The sequence below is a fragment of the Callithrix jacchus genome, chromosome 5 (assembly GCF_049354715.1).
Source record: "Callithrix jacchus isolate 240 chromosome 5, calJac240_pri, whole genome shotgun sequence".
Classification (NCBI taxonomy): domain Eukaryota; kingdom Metazoa; phylum Chordata; class Mammalia; order Primates; family Cebidae; genus Callithrix; species Callithrix jacchus.
Window position 1 is genome coordinate 32,791,626 of NC_133506.1, and position 19,918 is coordinate 32,811,543.

The window sequence follows — 19,918 nt, forward strand, 5'->3', positions numbered from 1 at the left end:
TCTGCCAGGTCACAATGCGATATCACAGCCGGAAGTCTCTTGGGGCACATTCTGCTTTCCAGATTGGAAACTGAGGCCTAGAACTGAGAAGGGACTCAGTCAAGGTCCTGATTTCTTGCCTTCACTTTGGGTTGAAGGCTCCTTGTCCACCTGCTTGCCCTGGGACTGTGGGTCAGTTGCTTCCCCTCGCTGAGGCTCAGTTTCTTTATCTGGGAAATTAGGGTAACAAGTGTGCACCCTGGTGGGGCTGGGGTGGGGACTGGGTATGATCATCTGCATAAAGCATTTCGTTCAAGGCCTGGCCTGGAGGCAGCGCTCAACACACAGCTGCAGGGACTTCCAGGACTCAACTTTCTCATCTGTGTCATGGTCTGTGCATATTGTTGGGGACACGGTTCCATCATATCCCTCCAGGGTGGCTCCTCAGTTGGAAGCCACCCTAGGCAGGGGCTGGGGCCGGGGAGTGAAGGTCTGGCTTTCTGCTCTGCCTGGGTGGCCGAGGCTGTGCTGTGTGGACCTTGTCCCTGAGTTGTGCCAAGTCCTCAAGGCTGGGCCTGGTTGGGAGGCTGCACCCATCCCCACCAGGCCTCCTGGGTGCCCTGTGGCTGCCAGCAGCCAGATCCTGCCACATCTCCGGGTCTGCCTGCCTTTGCTGCCTTGTGCCCCGGGTGCTGGCTCCTCTTTCTGGGCCTTGGTTTTCTCACCTATGAGACGGGGTCAGGAGTCTTCCTGAGCAGGCTGTTGGGAAGGCTTGATGTGCTCATTTTCCCCATGCGAGGCTTATAGAAAGTGTCGCGGTTATAATGGGCATGGCTGTGAGGATGGGTTGGGTCCTGACTGGCAGGAGGGGCGAATAGCATCCTAGGCAGAGGATACACGTGAGCACAGGCTTGGAGGTGGCACACCTGTAGCCAGGTGGGATAAGTGGGAGGGGACCCCATCATGTCCCAGGATTTGGACTGGTGCCAGGAGAGGTCCGCAGGTTCTCAGCACCGACTGTGGAGACTTGGGGTGATGTTGACTTCCCTGCCCTCTGAACTTTAGATTTCTGTTTGAAGCCTTGGGAGCAGCCTCCTGCCCTCCCCACCCCCATCCCTGCCAGGTGTTCCCAAAGGCCCCGGAACCAGATGAGACATAGTTCTATTTGGGGACAATACTGCTGTTCCCGTTTCTCTCCTGTGCCCTAGTTTTAGAAACGGAGTGGGTTTGGTTACCAGTTGGCCATTTGCAGAGAGCTCCCCCTCCACCCACTCCACCCATACCTTAGAGCTGCGGGCATCATGGGCAAAATAGGACTCCGAGTTGCCATTGGGAGCAGCTCCTGGGCTCTGCCCCTGGGTTCTCTGGGTAGCGAGTTGGCAGCTGGACTCTCTATTATCCACCGGTGATATCTGGGCCTTGTGATGGGTGCTGGGAACCCTAAGGATGTACTTGGGACACAGCTTATATTCAGGGGGAGCCGGACACAGACCCCAATCATTTTCCTATTGCACCACGGGGTAGGGGGCCATATGACCTATGGCAGCCCAGCACAATGCCAGGAGAGCTTCCTGGAGGAGGTGATACCTGACCTGTGTCTTAAAGGTTGAAGAGGAGCTCATGAGAAAAAAAAGAAGGGCAAGGGCAGGCCAGGAAGAAGGGACCCCATGTACAAAGGCCTGAGGGTAGGAACTAGACAGGCGGTGTGTGTAGCTGGGGAGGTGGGGAGCAGCAGGCCATGTACATGGGGGTTAGAAGGTGACTTGGCTGATCAGACGGAGCTTCAAACCCTCACAGGGCACTCAGGCTTGGGCCTCGGGCTGATGAAAGCAGAGCAGGTTGAGGTTGGACTCCTGCTGTGGGTGTGGAGGACAGGGAAGGGTCAGACCGGCCTCAGGTGCTCAATTACTTTTGTCAAGTAAAGGCAGCCCAGAGGCTGGGGTTTGAGACAGGGATCAAAAACCTCTCCCTGGGGCAAAAGGTAGGGGCTGGTCTGGGGCCTTGGAGGGAGTGGGTCAGGGAAGACTTCCTGGGGAAGGATGGGAGGGGTCTCTGGGGGGAGAGAGAGCTTGACGAAGGGCCTGAAGGTGCCTTGTGAGCAGCTCCTCTTGGAGCTCTGGGGAGCTGTGGAGTCTTGACTTGGGTGAGTCGGCTGGTGCCAATGGGTAGAGGGCCTGGGGGGCCTGCTCCTCGGGCAGTGAGGAGGGGCCACTGGATGGGAGTAATGTACCAACTTTCTGGGTATTGCCTTGCTCAGGGGCAGTGTGGCTTCAGTGACGTGGCTCTGGTAGCTGCACGGAGAACACTTGGGCCTGGAGAGAAGTGGGTGCTGGCCGGGGAAGTGGCCAGGTCTGGGATAGACAGGGGAGTTGCGGGGGCAGAATGGGGAGCCTCTGTCCCGGGTCCGCCTGCCTGACCATCCTTTCCTCGAAGACACCCGCCTGGCAGGAAGTGGTGGAGACATGTGACAGCCTGACTGGTGGATTCCCAAGGCGTCTGGGGCATTGGGCAAGGGCTCCAGGGTTAGGGCCCAGCCTCTCTCCCTTGTTGGGTAAACCTCACCAGGGCAAAGCTCCCCAACTCGGGTGAAGGGCTAGGCTTGATTGCCTCTATAAAGACCCCTCTGCCCTCTTGAACCCAGAGGGTCTGGACGATAGCCAGGGGAGTGGAGAGCTGTGGCTGCTGGCATTGGTGCCAGATGGGCCTGGATTAGAATCCAGGCTTTGTTACCTGCTGGCTAGCAGACCTTGGCCAAATGACTGTCTTTCTGAGCCTGTTTCCCCATGTGCAGAAATGGGGGTCACACTAGAGCTTCCCTCCAAAGGCTTCTGAGAGGATGAAATGATGCTATGGAGCTCTGTGCCAGCACTCTGCCCGCCTCAGGGGTCTGCCTCTGGAGCTGTTGCCCCAGCCAGCTGGGGGGCTGAGACTTGCTGGGCTGTGGAGGGCGGCTTCCGGTCTACCCTCGGCTCTCAGAACGGAGGACAAGGCCTCTTTGTGGCAGGGCGGATGGAGCCTGAGAGCCCCCCTCCTTGGGGAGCAGGGAACTGCCTGCTTCTCCTCTTTACTCAGTTCCCCTGGGGAGAAGGAGCTTCCTCAGACACAGAGGGTGGGAAACGAAACTTGGGCTGTGCAGGGGGAGAGCCTGGGCTGGCTGCAGCTGCCCTGGCCAACATCTGGCTGTGAGCTCGGGTGGGCCCTTCTCTTCTCAGGACCACCTTCTCAGGCAAGTTCCAGGTCCACTGTGGGAGCCCTGCTCTCCCATCCATCCATCCATCCATGCACCCATCCATCCATCCATCCATCCATCCATGATCAAATACTCCATGCTGGCTGTGTGCCTTTGGCCAGTGTCTGTTCTGACCCGCTGGTACCCAAGCATCCCAACTGCTCATGGTTTTGCATATGACACCTGCCACAGAGTATTCAGCTATGGGGAGACAGAAGTGACCCCATCCCCACAAGACAGGTACTCACACCATGAGTTGTGATCCATGCTAGGAAGGAGAAGTTGAAGGTCCTCACTTGTATTGGGTTTGAGGGAGGTTTTCTGTGAGGAGGTGGCTTTGGAGCTGAGACTTGAGAGTGGAGTTGGCTGGGGGTGTCAAGAAACAGGTGGTCAAGGAAGGCCTGTCTGAGCAGGTGGCTGACTCCTGAAGACCTGAAGGAGGTGGAGTGAGGGGGTTGGCACTTGGGGGAGTGTGCTGCGGGCATGGGAACAGCAGGTGCAAAGGCTCCGGGGCAGGAGTGTGCTGGCTTCTCCAGGAAGCGGGAGGCGGCTGGTGTGGTGGAGCAGAGTGAGGGGAGGGATGGGGTTGGTGGAGGCCACTGAGGGCCTTGGAGCCCCTGTGATGTCCTCGGCCTTTGTGTCAGGGGTGTGGGTGCTGTGGGCGGTGTTAGGCAGAAGTGAAGGGTTCAGACTGACATTTCGGAAAGATTCCCTGCCCTGTGTTAGCCAGCCTGAGAGGAGGAGGCAGGGTCTGGGTGAGGATGTGGTTGTGGGGGAGGGAGGGAAGTGGATTCAGAGTGTGCTGGAGGCGGGACTGACTGGGCTTGGAGCTGGGGAACAGCGGGACAGGAGGAATCACCGTTCCTCTTTTGGGCAGCTGGTGGAGAGGGGCGTCATGCTCTCACAGACAACTGTGGGCTTCTGGTCCGCATGGGCTGTCCTCCCCACAGACATCTGGAGACGTACTGCCCCAGGCCTTCCCCATCTGGCCCTGAGGGCCGCCTGAGTCCTCTGGGTCCTGCAGCTTCAGATACTGGGTATACCTTAGGCGAAGCTGGCAGGATTCTACCCATTTTACAGGTGAGAATACTGAGACTGTGAGTAGTGCACCTGTGGCCTGGTTTACACAGAGGGGCAGGGGTGGGTCTCAGCCTCCCAGGACCAAGGGGGGCTATGGACTTGGGGAATATGGACTCTGTCCTCCAAATTCCAGCCAACAACTTCAGAGCATACCTGAAACAGTACCTATCTCAGGGAGATGGAGGCTGCCCAGTGTGACCCCGGGCATGGGGCCAGGGGGCCTGATCTTGCTGTGTGAATTGAGCCTCAGCTTCCCTTCCTGTGAAATGGGCACAGTATGGTCCCTGCCCCACAGCGCTGGCGGGAGGAGCCGATGAGGCTGAGTGTGAAGTGCCGACCCGCGGCCCCGCAGATGCCACGTGTGCAGTAGGTAGTGAGGATTTTGATCACTGTGGTTTTTTGTGGGGAGTAAGGGCATGTGTGTGGCTCGGGCCCTGGCTCTCGTCACCCAGAGCTGGGCTTTGGGGAGGGGCTGGAGGGCAGAGCGGCTCCATTCAGGTAACTCGGCACCTTGGCATTGGCGGTCCTGGAATCCATCCCCAACACCACTTTCCACACACACAGGGAAATGGAGTCCAGGGGCTCATGGGTTCACTCAAGGCTACCTGGGACCTTGGGACAGATCAGGGTTTTCGTACCAGGCGGTCTCCACACAGCCCAGGGCTCACCTCTCCCCGCCCTGTTCAGGCAGGTGCCACCCACTTCCAGGCTGGATGCTTCCTTGGAGGGCTTCCAGGCCCTGCGCAGGTCCTAGTGGGAAGGGATCCAGTCCCCTACCGTGCAGGCCAGGGGCTGGGGTCTGAAAGAGGCCCCCTTTTTTTTTATCCGGGAGGAAGCTGAAGAGTGGCAGGGGCTGGGACAGTTGTGGTCTACAGGACGTGAGTAGGTGGGAACTCTGTGCCCTCCTGCTGGGCTTTTGCCCTCCTGGGCGGCAGGCCCCATCCCCAGGTGCACCCCTCCATCTCTGTGGGCGCCCGCCCCGGCCTGCTGTCTCCACCCCAGCCCCACTGGCAGAGCCGGTTTGAGCCAGCTGTCCCTGAGCATGTTCACGCCGAGGACACGGGACCAGACACGTTCTGGCTGCTCGGCCCTTGCTCACTCCTCACTCCTTGCTCACTCAGCAAACATCCCCTGGGACCTCATTTCCGGGCCTGGGTTGTGCTGGGCGGGGATCAGGGCCTGGAGCTGTCTCAGACTTGCTTCTGCCCTGTGTAAGTCAGGGGGTGGGCAGAGGCTCTGTCGCAGAGACCGGCCAGGCAGGTGGCAGGAGGGCCAGGTGTCAGGGCAGAGGCTGTGGGCTGGACAGATCTGGGGCTGAGGCCTGCCACCCCTTATCCTGTGGGGCCCTGGGTGGGGCCCATTCATCTGCCTGTCCATCCCACAAATATTTTCTGTGCTCTACAGTGTTCTAGAGGCCACAGGTAGCAAGGAACCAACCAAAGATCCTGCTTTTGCAGAGCACACATCTTAGAGCTGTGGGGAGACAGGAAAACACAACAAATAGGAAACTGCACACAGCCCACAAGAAGGCGGAGGGGCCACGAATCCGTCTCCTGCAGGGAAGCGGGTGGGCATGCTGGGGGGCTGCGGAGGCTGGGTGGCCGGGGAAGACCTCACTCTCAAAGAAGCTCCTGGCAAAGCAGGAGAGGGAGGAGCAGCCAGTGAGGAGACCCCAAGGCAGGGGAGAGCCTAGAGTGCTGGTGGAAATGCAAGGGGGCCAGAGGAGCAGAACAAGAGAGGAAAGGACGGGGGAAGAATGAAGGGAGAGAGGGCAGATCCCTGAGCCGTCGAAAACGCACGCTCTGGACTTGGAGCGAGTTGGGGTCACACAAGAGTTCTGGGTGCATCTGGCTACTGTGTGAAGAGCAGACTGGGGGTGAAGGTGGAGGCGGGTGGACCAGTGAGGTGGCTGCTGCATTAGTCCAGGGGGTGACGGTTTGCTCAGGCTGGGGGTAGTTGTTGGGAGGGTCAAAGGACCAAGCATTTTTTTTTCCTTGCATCATCTAAGTTAATCTTGCCTTTCCCACTCTATTCTGAAGGCATGTTCCTAGAATGAGCCCTGTGAATCCATGGCTGAGCCAAGCACCACGCCCCGTGGCCAGTCCCGTGTCCTCCACACCTCCACACCTGCTCAATCCCATCCCATCTTGTATCATTTTAGAGCAAATCACAGGCATCATCTTTCATGTGTAAAATATTTCAGTGTGTGTCTCTAAAAGATGAGGACTCTTGTGTTTAATAAGTAGCTGTAAGAACAGTCCATCTTAAAGAAGGTAACAATTTCTCTCTGTCTCTCTCTGTCTTGTGTGTGTGTGAGACAGGGTCTCACTCTGTCACCCAAGCTGGAGTGCAATGGTGCAATCACAGTTCACTGCAGCCCCAACCTCCTGGGCTCAAGCGATCCTTCTACCTCAGCCTCCCCAGTAGCTGGGACTACAGGCACATACCACCATGCCTGGCTAGTTTAAAACATGTTTAATTTGTAGCGATGAGGTCTGTCTATGTTACCCAGACTGGTCATTCCTGAGTCAATTCCTGACTCAAGTGATCCTCCTGCCTCTGCCTCCCAAAGTGCCAGCTGGATTACTGGTGTGCGCCACCTCCTAACAGCCTAATTTCTTTTCTTTTTTTTTTGAGATGGAGTCTTACTCCGTTGCCCAGGCTGGAGTGCAATGACACGATCTTGGCTCACTGCAACTTCCGCCTGCCAGGTTCAAGTGATTCTCTGGCCTCAGCCTCCCCAAGTAGCTGAAATTACAGGCACCCACCACTAAGCTCGGCTAATTTTTGTGTAGAGACGAGGTTTCAGCATAATGACCAGTCTGGTATCAAACTCCTGACCTCAGGTGCCTAGTTTCTTAATATCAGCAAAAATCCCCTCCTCCCCCAGATATACGTTGATGGTGAAACTGATGTCTCTGGGCTTCCCCCTTCTTGCCATGAAGTGAGGTTCATAATAGCCCCCGCTCCCATGCTATTGTGAGATCATTCAAGTGGGATGCCTAGCACAGGCCCAGCACATAGTAGGTGCTCAACAAAGAATAGCTGCTCCTCCTATTTAGACTGATAGTCAACACTTAGGGCACACTCCTCAGTGTGCTTCACAGACACTAACTTATTTAATCCTCATTTAATCCACATCCTTTGAAGTAGGTGATGTTTATCACTATAGGAGAGGAAATGAAGCCACAGAGAGGTGGAGCAACTTTCCCAAGGTCACACAGCAAGGAAGGGCCAGAGTTGGGTTTTGAATCCTGGCAGTCCAGCTCTTAATCCCTATGTGGTGGAGGCTATGTGAGCCCAGAAAAGGGCGGGGGTCCCTCTCTCAGCTTGGGGTGGGTGGCAAGTGCAGGTACTGCCTGTGGTCAAGTCCATGGTGGGTCAGGGAAAGGGGAGGGAACAGCATGTGCTAGGGTTTGAAGGGGAGAGTGTAGTTACGAGTTTAAGGGGGGGTCAAGGGATAGGGAGAGGGAGCTGTGGCAAGCCCCTCTCCGTCCGAATTTGGTCTTGGTCCTGCGGGCAGCAGCCTGGAGTATTGAGTGTCTTTAATCCTCTTACAACCACCATCCCCTGCCTTAGTCTCGGATGCTCTCTCCTCCCTTTGAGACCTGCCAGAGACCCCATTTCATGGATGAATAAAGGGAGGCTGACCTTCCTGTGGCCACACAGCCAGGGGTAGGCCACCTGCAGGCTTGAAGGCGGTGGGTCGGTTTGGAGCTCAGGCTGGGCCCTGTGAAGGGGCCTGGCCACTGGGCGCTCCTGCCCACCAGTGTCCCTGGAGGGAGATGCTGCCTGGGTGTGGGTGGGGAGGAGGGGGCACTGTGTGTTCTCAGAGCAGCTGGCAGGGAACAGTGGGTGCCGTGGGCAGGGACCGGCTGGCGGCCATCTCCACAAGGCACATTAGCCATCAGCCATCGATGTGGGCAGCTGGGGGTTCTCGGAGAGATGACCTAAGGCTGGGAGAGAGGAACACTTGTCACTTCAGTGTTCCCTGTGGTCGTCTCCTGACACTGAGCAGGGCGGGGGAGCTGCTGAGGGTCTCTGTGTGCGGGTAGAGGTGCCAAAGCCCAGGTTAACTTTTCTTTTTTGTTTTTGTCTTTTTGAGACAGGGTCTCACTCTGTTGCCCAGGCTGGAGTGCAGTGGTGTAATCATAGCTTACTGCAGCCTCTACCTCCTGGGTACAAGCAATCCTCCCACCTCGGCTTCCCAAGTAGCTGGAACTCTCGGTTACCACCATGCCTTGTTACATTTTTTCTATTTTTTGTAGAGATGAGGTCTCGCTTTGTTGTCCAGGCTGGTCTCAAACTCTTGGCCTCAAGCGATGCTCTGATCTCAGCCTCCCGAGTCACTGGGATTACAGGTGCAAGCCCCTACTCCCACCGCACAGTGATTCTGATGGAAGTGTTCCATGCAGCCACATGGTGGCTGGCCCTCAGCAGGCCAGGCTCCAAGGCTTTGTCTCCTCTTCCAGTTTCTCCTCAGCTCAGTGCTCTTGGGCCTGGTGCCCTGAGAATCTTATCTTCAGTGCCATTGCCCCCAGCCCACATCCTTATTCCAGGGCAGGCCTTGGCCTTGCTGTGTGACCAAGGGCTGGGAGCCCCCTCTTTGAGCCTTAGCCTCCTCCTCTGCCAAGAAGAAGGGCCCACAAAGGCTCCCTGGGGTTGGGGCTGCGACCTCCTGGCCTTGTGAGCTGCCGTATTCACCCCATTATGGGGCTGCCTGGTCATAGACCCTGGGTTGGTACATGGAGTGGGGTAGAGGTTCTGTGAAGCCTCCTAACCCCTCCAGCTCACCAGTCCCTAGACGCTGTCGCCTTCTCAGTGACCTGAGTCCTGGGCATGGGGGCTTGGAGGAGGGAGAGATGGTGGGAAGTGGGTACGGGGAAGAGGGAGCCACCCCATGTGCCTGTCTTTCCCCTATTTTGTTGCTGAGGAAATGAGGCTGAAGGACTGAAACTGACACAGCTCCCTTGCGTTTCTCTAAGCGGTCCCAGCTGCAGGCCCTATCAAAGCTTTCCCACCTGCCTGGATCACACTCCCCACCCTCTCTTCACAGACTGCCTAGACTTTGGGGTGTCTCCTCTTTCCTCTCTGGCCCTTTGGAGCTGGAGATGACTGTCCCTGATAAGACACAGTGGGAGGGGGCCACTGTGCTCTGACCTCCGGCTCCCAGGGGCCGGAGGAAAGCTTCCTGGCTCTGCTCTCAGTTTTCAGGCCTTCGTGGTTTTTGTTGCTGAACAGATCCCTCTTGGGGTCTCCCCTGGGCCCTCTCATGCTTAGGCCAAGGGCCCGCAGTGACCTGGTTAAACCGGGACCCACTCTGTCCAGACCTCGCTCTGGACCACTGCCTGCCCACCTGGTACCCTGGCCCGCCTGGGCCTCGAACCCAGGGCTCTCTTCTGGGCCACCCTTGCTGTGCTGCTCACGAGGGAGGTCAGGGAGGACAGGCTCTGGTGTCCCTCAGATCTGGTTGGCATCCTGGCTGTCTGCCTCCTGGCTGGGGCAGCCTCCTGGAGCCCCCGTGGCCTCATGTGTAAAATGAGTGCGGCCACAGCTTGCTGCAGGGCTGCTGGGAGCAATGGAGGGGAGTGTGAACCCCAGGCTGGAGGATGGAGAGGGAAAAGCTGAGGGGGAAGAACGTGGGTTTCTGCACCCCCATGAGCACCCCTCATTCCACCCCTGGCCTGGACCAGAGCAGCTGGTGACATTGGATTCTGCCGAGAGGAGCCCGTTCCCAGGGGCTCTGGATGGCTGTCCCAGTTGGGAAGACGTGCAGAGGGTTAGGGGTTGTCGCTCGGCTGCTGAGAATCAGGATCTCAGGCACACCATTTAACCAGCGTGTGCTTCGGTTTCCTCATCTGTGCAATGGGGTGTAAGAGTGGCGCATGGCAGGTTCTAGATGAATATCAGCCGCTGCTGTCAGTGTGCATATCCCTTGCTGTGAAGCCCTGCCTTTCTGCATTTACACATGTAGAAAAGCACTATGGGTCAGCAGGTCATTCTTTTGATAGCGGGAAAGAAAAAGAGAGGCAGGGGAACATCCCTGCGCATGGGAAGTTTCCACTCCAGTGTGAGGGGCAGGAAGAGGGTGTTGGGCCTGGAGTGAGGCAGTGCCCATCTGTGAAATGGGCAGGTTGTACCCTCTCATGCTTCTCCCAGCCTCAGCCTTGCCCTCTCTGGATGCGGCCAGTGCTGGTGGGGCCCCTGACACCCAGAATTTTTGTAGTTGCTTGGCCTTGGTGGCTGCTCCCTGCCCTATTCCTAGCCTGCTCTGTGGCCTTGGGCCAGCCACTGTCCCAGTCTGGGTCTCCATCTCCCCTTTTGGAAAATGGGCTGGCCATGGGGTTCTGCTCAGTCCCTGAGGTAAGTTTCCAGTTGGGCCAGTGGCCTTGGGGAGAAGTGCCCACAGTGGCCTGGGGCATCAGCTGGCCCTCTGCTGTCTTGGATGGGGGCCAGGCACCTGACTTGGCTTCTCTGAGCCCCTCTCTGTGCCCCCATCTGGAAAGGGGCAGATTGTGGCTGTGTAGCAAGGTCTTGGTGAGAACAGAGGACCGAGCAGTACCAGTGAGGATGCTAATGTTAGGGGCACAGCAAGGACCCCCGTTCATGGGGCATGGCCCACGTGTGTACCCAGAGCTTTGCGTGGATTCACTCGTTAGCCTTTGCAACTACCTGAGGGTGACTATGGGCATCTCCGTGGTGCTGAAGAAAACTTCAGTCAGTGTGTGTCCAACATTCTCCTGTGGTGGCAGCTGGGGCCCCTTAACCACGATGTCCCCACTTGGCTTGGGCAGGTGCCTGGGGAGCCCTTCTGTTCTCCCATCAGGGAAAGGATGGCTGCCAATGGATCAAGCCCCTGCCCACCGCCTTCACCCTCCATCTCTGCACAGACCCCACACTTCACCCACCACTGCTCTTCCCTGCCTGCCTCTCACCTCTCCCCCACTGGGGTACTGTTATCAGGAGGCAATCTTGGACTGGCTGAGAACAGCTCCCACCCTGGGCTCTTCTGAGAGGATGCCATCATGACAGAGGCTGCCACTGGGTTCACTGGGGTGGTTCATTGAGGGCTGGGGAGGTTCAATGAACTCCTAAGCATGTGCCCGCCACTCAGAGCACCGTGATGGTGATGCCACAGCTGCTGTTGTCCTCTGAGGACCAACCATCCCTCCTCCTTGTGGGGCCCCTGATTATTTGGCCTCTGTGTCCACCCCCTGATGAGGGCATGGCGGGGGGTGCCTCTGGACTTTCTCTTCTCCAGGCCTAGGGGACGGTGAGAGGGTGGAGCTGAGAGGCTGTGTTCGGAAATTGGGAACCTGCTTTGTGATCTTGGACGGCCCCTCTCCCTTTCTGAGCCTCCATTTCCCGACCCACTCTAGGAGCACATGGAGCTGGCCCCTCATTGTCCCTGTCACAAGACTTTCTGCATGTAGTTCCTCCCTCGGCCGGCCCAACCACCTGGCTTTTGACTATCTTTCCCACTACACTGGGGCGCAGCAGGTGCTCAGCTAAGCCTTGATGAAGGAGCCCAGGAGCACACCACTGAGGGACCCCAGGGCTTCCCCACTCACGGCCTTTTACTCTTGGGGCTCCCTTTGCCAAGAATGTGGCCCCCATTCATCTCTCCTTCCAGAAATCCTTCTTGTCCTCAAAGGGCTTCCCCACTCACGGCCTTTTACTCTTGGGGCTCCCTTTGCCAAGAATGTGGCCCTCATTCATCTCTCCTTCCAGAAATCCTTCTTGTCCTCAAAGCCCTTCGAAAATGCTGCCTCCCCCAGGAAGCTTTTCTCAGTTTCTCCCAGCCAGAGGGGATGCTGGGCCTCGGAATGCTGGCTCTGAGGCCTTGGAACATTGGCTCTAAGGTGCTCCCTGTTCCAGTGCACTGTGATGTCCATAGTAACAGGTGAATGGCAAACAGGGGGCGCACACTTACTAGGAGCCAGGCCCAAGGGGAGGCCCTGAGCCTGCCCGGTCTGATTTCATCTTCCACACCAACCTTGCAAGGTAGATCTTAATCCTGTTATCCCTCCCTTTACAGAACGAAGACAGAGGCTCAGAGAAGTGAAGCAACTTGCCCAGCGATGAGAGACAGAGCCAGGATTTGAAACCAGGTAAGCCTGTGTTTCTTCTTAAAAAGGAAAGATGAAACATCAACACACACACACACACACACACACACACACACACACACACACACACACACACAGAGGCATGCATGCATGCAAGGGACAGGGAAACATAAGTGTCTGTCACACCCAGGTCTCCTTGCCAGAGGCAACCACTTGAAAGAATTTCTGGTGTATCTTTCCAGGAGATCCAGGCATATATATGTATGTATATTAACAATTTTTTTTAGCATAATGTGAATTTCAATAATAATGGGAATGCCAGGTGTTGATATTTTTAGTTTCTGCACGTGACTCAATATTATATATTTGCAAAGAAAGAATTTCTGTTTCTTAGACAGGGTCTCACTTTTTGCCCAGGCTGTAGTCTGGTGGCACAACCATGGCTGACTGCCGCCTCGAACTCAACTCCTGGGCTCTGTTGCTCTTCCCACCTCAGTGTCCTGAGCAGCTGGGACTGCAGGCACACGCACCCGCTAATTATTTATTTTTTTTCTAGAAACAGAGTCTTACTATGTTGCCTAGGCTCGTCTCAAATGCCTGGGCTCAAGCAATCCTCCTGTCTTGGCCTCCCAAAGTACTGGGATTACAGGTATGAGCCACCACGCTTGGCCAGAATTTTTTTTTTTTTTTTTTTTTTTTTTTTTTTAGATAAATGATAGCACAGTCTGTCCTGTCCTCAAGCAACTTTTTGCTCTTGGCAGTGTACCTCAGAGATCATTTATTTATGCTGCACTTTTTCATGGTTGCTTAATATTCCACTGTATGTATGGTGGTCAAACTTCATTTAATTCAGGAAGAATATTTTTGTTTGTTTCCAGTCTTTTGCTTGCTGTAGACAATTCCACAAGTGAATGTCCTTAATCACGTGCCCTGTGTTGGTGTGCGAGGATTCCTTTAGGATTAATTCCACATTGCAGGGTCAGCGGCTGTGTGCAGTTGTAGTTGTGATGGGTATTGCCAGATTGTCCTTTGGTGTCACTGGTGTCACCACACCCTCTGTTCTCACTCTTACCAGCACAGGATGTTACAAAATTTGGGGATAAATTTCATAGGTATCAGTCTGTCAATCTGATAGGTGAACGGTGGCCCCCAGCCTAGTTTATTTGAAGAATGTATATCACAGCTTTACTGAGATAAAATTCACAAATCATACAATTCATCTGTTTCAAGTAAATAATTCAGTGGTTTTTAGTAGAGTCACAGAGTTGTACAATCATCACCACAGTCAAATTTAGAACATTTTCATTACCCCAGAAAGAAACTCTACCCATGACAGTCACCCCCCCACTTCCTCCTAAACTTCCCTCCCTAGGCCCAGGCAGTAACTAATCTAGTTTCTGTTTCTATAGATTTGCCTATTCTGGACATTTAATATAAATGGAGTCATACAACGGGTACTCTTTATGGCTGGCTTCTTTCGCTTAGTATAATGTTTTCATTCATGTATAAAAGATTCATTCATGTTGCAGCATAGATCAAGATTTTACTCTTTTTTTCTTGCCAAATAATATTCTATCATATGGATATACCATATTTTATTTATCCATTCATCAGTTGATGGACATTTGGGCTTTCTGGCTATTATGAGTAATGCTGTTCTGGACATTCATGCTCAAGATTTTGGGTAGACATATGTTTTTCATTTCTATTGAGTGTGTACCTAGGAGTAGAATTGCTAGATCATATGGCAATTCCATGTTTAACTTTTTGAGGAACTGCCAGACTGTTTTGCAAAGCAGCTGCACCATTTTACATTCCCATCAGCAGCGTATGAGGCTTCCAGTTTCCCCACATTCTTGCCAACATTTGTCTTTTAGATTCTAGCCATCCATCCTAGTGTCTGTGAAGTGGCATCTCATTGTGGTTTTGATTTTTTTTTTTAAGACAGGGTGTCACTCTTTTGTTGAAGCTCACTGCAGCCTCGAGTTCTTGAGCTGTAAGCATCCTCCCATCTCAGCCTCCCAAGCAGCTGGGACCACAAGTGTGAGCCACCATGCCTGGCTAATTTTTATTTTTTAAATTTGTAGAGATGGTGTCTTACCATGTTGCCTAGGCTGGTCTCGAACTCCTGGGCTCGAGTGATTCTCTTACCCTGGCCTCCCAAAGTGCTGGGATTACAGGCGTGTGCCACCTTACTTGGCAGTTTTGATTTTTATTTCTCTAATTATTAATGACATTAAGCATCTTTTCATGTGCTTATTGGGCATTTGTGTATCTTCTTTGGAGGAATGTCTATTCAAGTTCTTTGCCTATTTTTATTATTAATTAATTTAATTTAATTTTTTTTCTTAGAGATAGGGTCTCACTATGTTGCCCAGGCTAGTCTAGAAGTCCTGGCCTCAAATGATCCTTTTGCCTCAGCCTCCCAAGTAGCTAGGACTATAGGCACGCTCCACTGTGCCTGGCTTGATTTCTTTTTTTCTTTTATTAAATTTCGTAGAGATAGGATCTCGCTCTGCCATCCAGGCTGGAATGCAATCTTGTGATCATAGCTCACTGTAACCTCAAATTCCTGGGCTCAAGCAATCCTCCCATCTCAGCCTCCCGAGTAGCTGGGACTACAGTCATGCAACACCACGCCTGGCTAATTTAAAAATTTTTTTAGTAGGGGTCTCACTATGTTTCCCATGCTGTTCTTGAGCTCCTGGCCTCAAGAGATCTTCCTGTTTTGGCTTCCAAAGCACTGAGATGACATGCATGAGCCACTGTAAGAGACTTTTATATATTGTAGATACAGACAGGTCCCTTGCCAGATGTATGATTTGTAAATATTTTCTCCCATTCTGCGAGTTGTCGTTTTATTTTCTTGATGTTGTTCTTTGGAAAACAAAAGTGTTTTAATTGCGATGAAGTGCAGTTTAGTTTTCCTTTTGTTGCTGGTGCTCCAGGTGTTGTATTTAAGAAGTCATAGCCGGGCGCGGTGGCTCACGCCTGTAATTCCAGCATTTTGAGAGGCCAAGGCGGGTGGATCACCTGAGGTCAGGAGTTTGAGACCAGCCTGGCCAACTTGGTGAAACCCCATCTCTACGAAAAATACAAAAATTAGCTGGGCATGGTGGTGGGTACCTACTCGGGAGGCTGAGGCAGGACAATCACTTGAACCTGGGAGACAGAGGTTGCAGTGAGCTGAGATTGCACCATTGCACTCCAGTCTGGGCGGCAAAGTGAGACTCCCTCTCAAAACAAAGAAAACAAAACAAAAAACAACAACCAAACAAACAAAAAGAGAAATCATAATCCAAGGTTATAAAATTTGTGCCTATGTTTTCTTATGAGAGTTTTTTTACTTTTACCTCTTACATTTAGGTTTGTGATCCAGTTGAGTTGATTTTTATGCAGGCTTTAAGGAAGGTGTCCAGCTTCCTTCTTTTGTATGTGGGTATCCAATTGTTCCTGCGCCATTTGTTGAAATGAAAATTCTTTCTCCCTTGAATTGTCTTGGCAGCCTTGTATAAAATCAATTGACTGTCAATGTGAGTGTTTTTTTTGGACCCTTAATTCCCCTCCACTGATTTATAAGTCTACACTTATGCCAGTACCACAGTGTCTTTTTTACGGTAGTTTTACAGTTTTGAAATTGAAAAGTGTGAGTCCTCAAACTTTGTTTTTCTTCAAGACTGTTTTGGCTATTATGGGTCCCATGACTTTCCACTTTAATTTTATTTAAGATCAGTTTGTCAATTTTAGCAAAGAAACTAGCTGGGATTTTGATAGGGAGCAGGCCAATTTGGGAGTATTGCCATCTTAATAATATTTAGGCTTCTGATCCATGAACATGGGATGTCTTTCCATTTCTTTCAACGTTTTTTGTAGTTTTCAGAGTATAAGTTTTGTATTTGTTTTATTAGTCTTATTCCTAAGTATTCTTTTGATGCTATCATAAATTTCTTTCTTAATTTCATTTTTAGATTCTTCATTGCCAGACTATAGAAATACAATGGATTTTTGTATATTGATTTTGTACTTTGCAGCCTTGCTGAACTCATTTATTAGTTCTAATTTTTTTTGGTGGAATTCTTAGGATTTTCTATACATAAGATCATATTATCTGCAAATAAAGATAGTTTTACTTTTTCTAATCTGGATGCCTTATGTTTCATTTTTCTTCCTAATCGTCCTGGCTAGAAGCTCTAGTACAATCTTGAGTAGAAGTGGTGAGAGTGGATATTCTTGTCATTTCTGATCTTAGGGGAATGGCATGCAGTTTTTTACCATTAAGTAGGATGTTAGCTGTGGCGTTTTCTTTTTCTTTTCTTTTCTTTTTTTTTTTTTGAGACAGAGTCTTACTCTGTTGCCCAGGCTGGAGTGCAGTGGTGCGATCTTGGCTCATTGCAACCTTTGCCTCCCAGGTTCAAGTGATTCTCTTGCTTCAGCCTCAGGTAGCTGGGATTACAGGCACCTGCCACCATGCCTGGCTAATTTTGTATTTTTTAGTGGAGATGAGATTTCACCATGTTGGTGAGGCTGGTCTCTAACTCCTGACTTCAGGTGCTCTATCGCCTTGGCCTTCCAAAATGCTAGGATTACAGGAGTGAGTCACCACACCTGACCTAGCTGTGGGGTTTTAATTGCTACTCTTCATCCGGGTAAGGAGGTTTCCTTCTATTGCTTTTTTTTTTTGAGACGAAGTCTTGCTTTGTCACCAGGCTGAAGTGCAGTGGTGCAATCTCAGCTCACTGCAACCTCTGCCTCCTGGGTTCAAGTGATTCTCCTGCCTTAGCCTCCCAAGTAGCTGAGACTATAGGCACCCACCCCCACACCTGGCTAATTTTTGTATTTTTTGTAGAATCGGGGTTTTACTGTGTTGGCCAGGCTGGTCTTGAACTCCTTACCTCAGGTAATCCACCCACTTCGGCCTCCCAAAATGTTGTAATTGTAGACATGAGCCACTGTGCCCGGCCTATTTTTAGTTTTTGAGATAGGGTCTCACTCTGTTGCCCAGGCTGTAGTGTAAGTGGCATGGTCATGGCTCATGCAGCCCTGAACTCTGGGGCTCAAGCAATCCTCCTGCCTCAGTCTCCGGAGTAGCTGGGACTACCTGCATGTGCCACTACGCCTGATGATTTTTATTTTGCATTTTTTAAAGACCGGGTTTCACCGTGTTGCTCAAGCTAGTCTCGAACTCCTGAGCTCAAATGATCCACCGGCCCCAGCCTCCCAAAGTGCTGGGATTACTAGGCGTGAGACATCACATCTGGACTGTTTAAATATAGGACTTTACAGCTATAAATTTCCCTTTAAGTTCTCTTTTGCCACATCCATACATTTGGATATGTTGTGTCTTTATTTTCATTCATCTCAAAGTATTTTCTAAGCTTTTCGGTGATTTATTCTTTGACTCACTGGTTATAGAGGAGCGTGTTGTTTAGTTTTCACATATTTTAATTTTCCAAATTTCTTTCCGTTATTGATTTCTTATTTCATTCTATTGTGGTTGGAAACATACTTTGTATGATTTCACTCATTTTAAATTTATTGAGGCTTGTTTTATGGTGCAGCATATGGTCGATCCTGGAGAACATTCCATGCACACTTGAGAAGAACGTGTATTCTGCTGTTGTTGGGTGGCTTGTATGGTTTGCATTTGCGTTTATCTTATGCGTGAGTTTGAGCATCTTGTCTTATGTTTAGGAGCCATTTGTTTGCTTTTTCTGTAAACTATCTGTTGTCATTTTTCTTTTCTTTCTTTTTTTTTTTTTTGAGACGGAGTTTTGCTCTTGTTACCCAGGCTGGAGTGCAATGGCGTGATCTCGGCTCACTACAACCTCCGCCTCCTGGGTTCAGGCAATTCTCCTGCCTCAGCCTCCTGAGTAGCTGGGATTACAGGCGCACGCCACCATGGCCAGCTAATTTTTGTATTTTTAGTAGAGATGGGGTTTCACCTTGTTGACCAGGATGGTCTCGATCTCTTGACCTCGTGATCCACCCACCTCGGCCTCCCAAAGTGCTGGGATTACAGGCTTGAGCCACCACACCTGGCCTCATTTTTCTTATTTTATGGGAGCTTATTATATACATGCTAAGAAAAAAGAGCACCCTTATCTATCATGTGAGTCGCAGTTATTTTTCTTAGTTTGTTGTTGGTCCTTTGAACTTGTTTATGATGTTTATTGAGCTACACAGTCATTCTATATTTTTAGGTAGATTGATTTATCATTTAACAAATGATTTCTAGGTTTTATGTCAGGTTTAGGAATGCTTTCCCCATTTGGAGATACCAAAATTTTTGTTATACGTACATATATATTAGCTTAGAAAAAGAGGGCAGGGTGTGGTGGCTGACACCTGTAATCCCAGCACTTTGGGAGGCTGAGGTGGACGGAGCCCAGGAGTTTCAGGCCATCCTGGGCAACCATGTTTAAAACGTATATATGTTTTTAGGTATGGGGTTTCACCGTGGTGTTCAGGCTGGTCTCAAACTCCTGGGCTCAAGCGATTCTCCTGCCTCTCAGAATGTTGGGATTCCAGGTGTGAGCCACCTTGCCCAGCTCTTCCCGTTTTTAGAGCGTTCTGTTTTCAGTGTTTTGTGGTTTAAATCTGATTGATTGCCACTGATCGGCATATATTGTGAGATTGAGATCAGCTTTGTTTGTTTTCTGATGGCGACTGTTGGTTCTAATTCCATCTTAAAAATCATCCACCTTTTTCTCACTAAAATGCCATCTTCATTATATATTAAATTCCCTTATGTTTCAGGACAACTTTTGGACTCTCTGTTCTGTTCCCCTGATTTACTGATGTGCCAACAGCACAGGTTTTTTTTTTTTTTTTTTTTTGAGATGGAGTTTCACTCTTGTTGCCCAGGCTGGAGTGCAATGGTGCAATCTCGGCTAAGTGCAACCTCTGCGTCCCGGGCTCAAGGGATTCTCCTGCCTCAGCCTCCCGAGTAGCTGGGATTACAGGCATGCGCCACCACACCCGGCTAATTTTGTATTTTTAGTAGAGATGGGGTTTCTCCATGTTGGTCAGGCTGGTCTTGAACTCTCGACCTCAGGTGATCCGCCCACCTTGGCCTCCCCAAATGCTCAGATTACAAGGGTGAGACACTGCACCCGGCTAGCACACAGTTTTAATTACTGTGTCTTTATAATAAGGTTTACTATCTGGTTGGGCTCTTTCTCTCTCATTACTCTTCTTTTTAGGTGTTATCTGGCTACTCTTATTCATATGTTTTTACTTAGAGATTTAAAAATTGACTTGCCTAGTTAAAACAAATCTTGTTGGTTTTTTTATTGGTCACATTGAACTTTTAGACTGATTTATGAATAATTGATATTTTTATAATGCTAAGGTTTCTTTCATTTTATTTTCTAACTGCAATTAATATACATGTATATACAATTGATATACACAATTGATTTGGAAATGTTGACTTAATTCCCTGCCACTTTACTTAATTTGCTTTTGGTTTAATAGTTTTGCAGTGGATTCTCTTGGATTTCCCAGACCTATACCTGTACCATCTGCAAATAATAATAATATTCTTTTTTTTTTTTGAGAG

At 51.1% G+C, this 19,918-nt stretch overlaps 1 protein-coding gene across 30 annotated transcripts in view; it reads left to right on the top strand.

Moving 5' to 3' along the window:
• SRC (SRC proto-oncogene, non-receptor tyrosine kinase) overlaps nt 1–19,918 on the top strand; it is a 61,465-nt gene that overhangs the window by 9,318 nt on the left and 32,229 nt on the right. For 28 of the 30 annotated variants that reach the window (XM_078371614.1, XM_078371598.1, XM_078371605.1 and 25 more), the window contains exon 2: nt 12,327–12,399. The gene's annotated coding sequence lies outside the window, so the exon portion shown is untranslated. Of the gene's footprint in view, nt 1–12,326; nt 12,400–12,913; nt 13,007–19,918 lie in introns of all 30 variants that reach the window. The other 2 variants (XM_078371597.1, XM_078371606.1) reach the window with 1 other exon arrangement.